This window comes from Nicotiana tomentosiformis, chromosome 7, assembly GCF_000390325.3.
Source record: "Nicotiana tomentosiformis chromosome 7, ASM39032v3, whole genome shotgun sequence".
Lineage (NCBI taxonomy): Eukaryota > Viridiplantae > Streptophyta > Magnoliopsida > Solanales > Solanaceae > Nicotiana > Nicotiana tomentosiformis.
The window spans coordinates 86,075,645-86,082,119 of record NC_090818.1 but is presented as its reverse complement, the minus strand read 5'-3'; positions in this window follow the sequence as shown (position 1 = coordinate 86,082,119).

The window sequence follows — 6,475 nt, the reverse complement described above, 5'->3', positions numbered from 1 at the left end:
ATCATAACCTCAATTAAAGATAGATAATTACAGAGGAGATAATGATAATTTCAATTGAGGATAAGCAATTAAGAAAGGATAGCATGACAATCGAAGAGGCAACAACTTTAGTTAAGACACACAGAAGTCAAATAGGCAATAAGGGTGGAACATGAAGCAGTTAATTCCAATTAAGACACGTAGAGGTGAAACTAGTAAATAGGGGAACTTAACATAACAAAAATAACCCCGTATCTAATGAACATAAGAACCTAAGAGCCCTAAAAGGGTCAACTTTCAACAAATAAGCCCGAGACGTACTCGTCAACTCGTGTACACGGACTTCACATGACACAATTAGCACCAAAGACTTGAATCCTAAGGGATAGTTACCCCACACAAAGTTAGGTTAGATACTTACCTCAAAAAAGCTAGGTCGATACTCTAAAATGGCCCTCTCAACTGAAACAACCTCCGGATGGCTCAAATCTAGCCAGAATAACTTCAATCCATAAATAAAACTCATAGAAAACAATTTCGGACAATAAAGCTTAGATCTTTAAATAAAACTAAAAATTCAACCTTCGGTCCCGTGCCTCAGAACCCGATAAAATTAACAAAATATGAACACCCATTCCGACACGATTTTAACCATACCAAAATTATCAAATTTTGGTACCAATTCGTCCCTCAAATCATCATTTTACATTTTGAAAGATTTCTTCAAAAAATCTTATTTTCCTCAACTCAAAACACTAATTATAATATAAAAATAAAGGTAGAATCATGGAATATAATAAATTTCGGTGAAGAACCCAATGATGTGTTTGAAAAACCCTCGAAGCATCGCTCAAAACCTAGCTCTACAACTCAAGATTTTGTAAAAATGGCCAAACCCTCGATTTGGAAGATATATTCTACTACCCAGGTATTTGCACATCGCGATCGCGGAAGAAGCACTGTGATCGCGAAGAAGAAAAGGTCCACTGCTAGAAATTGTACTACGTGCTCGCGGACAGGTACATGCGATCGCGAAGAAGGAAAAAATTGATGCCCCAAGAAACGTGCTACGCGATCGCGAAAGGGAACCAGCTGCTGAGCTATGCTGCGCGAACGCGTGGAAAGGGGGGATGCACACTTACGTGATCACGGGCAGTAACATGCGAACAATAGTGCCTTCCTCCAAAATCATACTACGCGAATGCGGAGGAATTGACGCGAATGCGATGTAAGCACACCAGATGACAAAACCAGCTCTTCAAAACATGAGGAAATGGTCTGAAGCTCGTCCGAAACTCACCCGAGCCCCTCGGGACCCCGTCCGAATATACCAACCAGTCCTATGATGCAACACGGACACGCTCGAGATTTCAAATCACATCAAATAACGTCAAAACTATGAATCGCACCACAAATCGAACTTATGAACTTTCAATTCTTCCAACTTAAAAAACTCACGCCGAGCCCATCAAATCAACCCGGAATGACGTCAAATTTTACATGCAAGTTCCAAATGACATAACGGAGCTAATCCAACTCTCAGAATCACATTTTGACCCCGATATCACCAAAGTTAACTCTCGTTCAAACGTCTTAACCTTTCAAAGCTTCTACTTTCCAATTTTTGCCGAATTGCTTCAAATTACCCTACAGACCTCCAAATCCAAATCCGGAGGCACACCTATGTACAAAATCACCATGCGAAGCTGCTCGAGACCTTAAGCTTCCGAACGGGATGTTAATTCTCAAAATGACCGGTCGGGTTGTTATATAGGCAGACCTGCAAGAAAACAACACTATGTAAGTTAAAGGTGTGATGATAAAAATTTCGAGAAGGAACCTCACTATGAGAACGCGCTTCCCATCTGCCTTTTGAGAGCTTGCACCAAGAGCGCTCGGAGTAAGGCATCTGCTTACGAATCCCCTCGATCCACTCCTTGAATCGGGGGATGGCATATGGAACCCGTGCAATGGCTGCACGACCACAAACACAAGCGATGAAAAAAAGAGGTAGAAGGGAGGAATACCTAAAAGAGACAATACTTACGGGATGCATTCCACTCCTTAGGGAATGGTAGAAACACGGGGGGAATCAGGTCTTCGGTCTTCACCCGGATGAACCGCCCCTACCAACCTTGGTCTCGGTCCTCGTCAATGCTCGAGAAATGAGCCTTGTTCACTCGGCGGGTGAGCTTGATCAGTCCCTCTCGGAAGATTTAGGGGCTATATAAATGGAGTAGGTGGTCGAGGGTGAACCAACGAGACTCGGTGTTGTTAACAAAGTAGCGTAAAAGGATCATGATCCTCTAGAAGGATGGGTAGATCTGCTCGAGACAAACCTTGTATCTCTTGCAGAAAGCAAGAACTACGAGATCCACAGGGGCAAGCGTTAAGGGGTAAGTGCAAACACTCAGGTACCTCTTCACATGAGTGGTTAAATCGTCGTCATGCCCTAGGACAACCACGTCTTTACCCTCCCACTTACAGTCTGCTCGGACTACGGGTAAAACTTCTTCGGTGACATAGCATATATATCTCAATGTTCCCTCACACCGGTCTTTTTGGCTAGAGGACTTCTCGACCTTGAAGTTGTCCCTAATCGAACAACCCTCGGGTATAAAACTTTTTATGGGGGGCTCTGGGGCCATCTCGGGGACAGCCACTTCGGCATCTTCGGCCGGGTGGGAAGATGAAGGGGCCGTTTGATGTGGTACGGACTTGGAATTTTTGGCTATCGTAAATCTGGGAATATGTATGAAGATTTGAAGGAGGCGTATGAAGATTTGAAGGTTAGAAGTGAAGATGTGAAGTTCTGGGTTGAAAATCCAAGAAACAATGTGAAGGTTTGAAGGTTAAAGATGAGGATATGAAGGTTCAAGAAGCGAGATATGAAGATTTGAGAAAGTTGAATGCCTTTATAGAGTTTGAAGGTAAGAGCAAGGATCAGAACGTAAAATAGTAAAGGGGGCAAAGCTTTTATGGGGGAAATATAATTAATATGCGATGTTTCACATTCGAAGGCAATTAGCCGATGATCGACACGTCCGATGTCAGAACGACGCGACTGATGAGATGTTTCGTCTTATCTGTCATCTCGGTGGTACCGTGCGAAGGGAGGAACCAGGGTTCATCTAGCGTTTCCCATCATTTCGGCAAACCTACTCTTTAGGAAATGACGGGAATATCTGTATACAGGTAAAACCGGGGGTAATACACACCCCAATTTCCTGGTGTATCAAATGGAGTAAGAGCATATGAGGTCAAAATCGAAGCCGGAAACTCTTTACAGCTAGGCCCGAACGGAATGCTCGCCATCGGACCTGATAAGGCAACTCTCCCCGAACCCGGAACGAGCTCCAATACCTCAGAAAACATGGCAAACGGTTGCACATGACTAACAGGGGGCCGTGATATCCATGCTCAACAGGATATCGCAACGTGAATCTCACCCGATATCAATAGCGGATCAGTAATTAACGAGAGAGGAAGATTTTTACCTTTTTTAGACTTGTACTAGGGGTGGAACTCTCCTACTATATAAAGGAAAAGTTTTCTTCTTTGATGGGACACATTGTAACATGTATACCAAGGCAATGCAAACTTATTTCTCTGCTTTCTAGCTACTGCAAAGTCTTTACTTTACTTTTGTTCTTAGTTCTTGATTGGGTTCGAACCCAGGACCCAACCGAGGGCAGAGACTATTGCCCAATCCAAGTTCAAGCTAGGCCATAACATTATGACTGGTTTGATTAGTCATTGTATCTTTAACTCATTTATCTAACATTCTTGATTATTTATGTTGAATCAATCCACATATACTTAAAACCGCGTATAAATTCAATTGTTATCCGTTTTAATGGTAAACAATCTTCAAATAGGAATAGTGGTACCGGTAATACTTAAGAATTTGTAACTCTATAGGAGTTTACAATATATATCTCTATCTATCTACGAAGCCCTTAGCAAAATAACATTCGGTTCTTTTACTTGTTAAAAATACTGCTCACAATGAACAAAATGGTCATTTATTTTTCCCTAAATTTAATAAAGTTTTAGTATTAATTATTTTTTTTCTTTATTTGAACTATATTGAAACTCATACTATTTAGGAATTTATGATTTTATTACATTTGTTGTAGAGTTTTTATATCGATTTAATAATAATATGTTGCCTTTCCTTTTATGTTTTCTATTTTTAATAGTAGTATATATGATAACTCCTAATAATTATGATCAATATATTATTATATATTTATAGGTCCCCAATTTGCTCCATTCTGGAATATAATTAAATCATATTTGGTGTAAAAAACTCCCAATGCTATGGCTTTAAATATTTATTTTACGTAATGCTTTAGTTGCAATTTGTTTTTTTCCATGGAGTCTTATTAGTTGAAAAAAACAAAAGGAGGGTTCAACATACTTTTTAACTTTTCATGTATAAATTAACAGGTCCAACTAGCATTAATTAAATTTGGGAATGGAATTTACCGTGCCTGAATAAAAGAGACTCATAGCTCAAATTCGTCAATTCTGCATCAAAATTACTTGCTAGAAGTACAACGAAGGGTCCGATTAATTGACTCTTTTACATTCTTCATGGTACTTTCTTTCTTCGGCTTCAAAATTCATAGGTTCCAAGTTGAACAAACTGATTTTAGTAGGGATGATTGTTTTCTCTTTTGCTTAAATAATTGTTTTTTAAATTTGTAGTATCTATTGAGTTAACTGCTTAATGTGGCATCTAAAGAGCTAATAACATAATAGTCTCAAATACATACTACATACGACATTCAAAAGGAGTGCACGATCAAGGTCCCTGAGGTGTTTTCTAAGCCGAAAAATCTTTGTAACAAGAGTACTACTTCTTCAACCTGTGGCTTTTATATTGACACCTTAAGTACCAGAATGCTTAGAGATGATTGAGTATATTAAACTGTTTAGACTCTATATATCAAGATATTTTTTTATTAACCTTACTTCTTACATGTACAATATCAAGGTTTTTCTTTTTTATTAACCTTACTTCTTACATGTACAATATGTTTTATTATTAGTTCTATAGTTTTTTTTTTCTCAATAGATTGCATTGTTGGACTATTATCATCAAACTATTCGAGAGAAAGCATTATCGAGATACAAAAAAGAAATACATAATCTATGCTCTTAGGAGTAGTTGGTAGTACAATGTTGTTCACTCCTATATCCTTGCATGCTAATTTTTGAAATTGAAGTAATAAAATTATAAAATTAGACTAAGTTTTAAGTTGAATATATTAATTGAGATGATTCAGGACTTCTATGATATATAGTTGCTTCCTTGATTGAGTTAGTGGGATCAACAATCCACTTCAAGGTTCTTAAGAGGTAGGGACATACAAATACATTGCTTAGTGATCTCTAAAGAGGTCTTTATTCTATCTAGGTTGGTTAAGAGTTAAATACATAGTCCTACATTCAAACAGGATAGATAGGCATTTAAAGGGCTTCTTCTAAGTCTATGGGTAAGCTGCAATGAACTCACTAAATTTCAATGATCCGGGAACACAATCACAAATAAGGCATAAGACATACAAGTAGCATTCTTCTTTCTAAGACACGATGAGTACAAAACCCCCGATGAATGGCATTTAAGCATGTACATGTTATATTCTATCCAAACTACAATATTACAACATGACTGAGTACCAAACAACATGGAATTAGACCAACATGATCATTATAGTGGTTATAAAAAATGAAAGTTTATACTAGGTAAGCGTATTTCAGTTATGAGCTAAGTAGACTGGTCTACCATAATGAAGTTTTGCAATACTTGATTCTATCAGATGACATTCAACTATAACAGGTGTAATTCCAATTAGGTTTACAGACATGACTTAAACCAAGTAGATAGCAGAGGGTAGAACTGAAATGCATAGATTCCTTAGAGTTAATCTAGTTACTTTAAGGCATTATCTCATATAGTAAAGTTCACAGATGTGATAAAACAATTATGGGAGCTGACAGAAGGTCTTACAATGATGTTCTGGAGTTACAGAGTTATAAAAGAATACATTCAAAAAAGGAGACAATTCAGGCTTTGTGAAATACCATGATTAGGTCAACTGACAACCCTATACTTAACATCATACATTCATACCCAATTAGGTCAGATATCAAGTGAATCATACCAATAACACTAAGACATAACACACATGAGAGATACAACAGAACATCAGAAGATTAAGCCAACTATTAAGGTAATTTGGAAGCCCTTTTGTTATTCTCAAGAGTTTAACAATACATATGTAAGTTATCAAAAAACATGTTCATCCAGATTACTAGAATTACTGATCAATACATGGCTCTAATTTTAGAGCATTTAAAGAACTTATGATTCTAGAGTTCAGTGAACAATCATAGATTAATGTAAGGCCCCGTAAAAGCTTTTCCTAAAAACTCAGAATCCGTGATGCCGAAGTAGACGTAGAGGTTAATAATAGTAGAAAATATT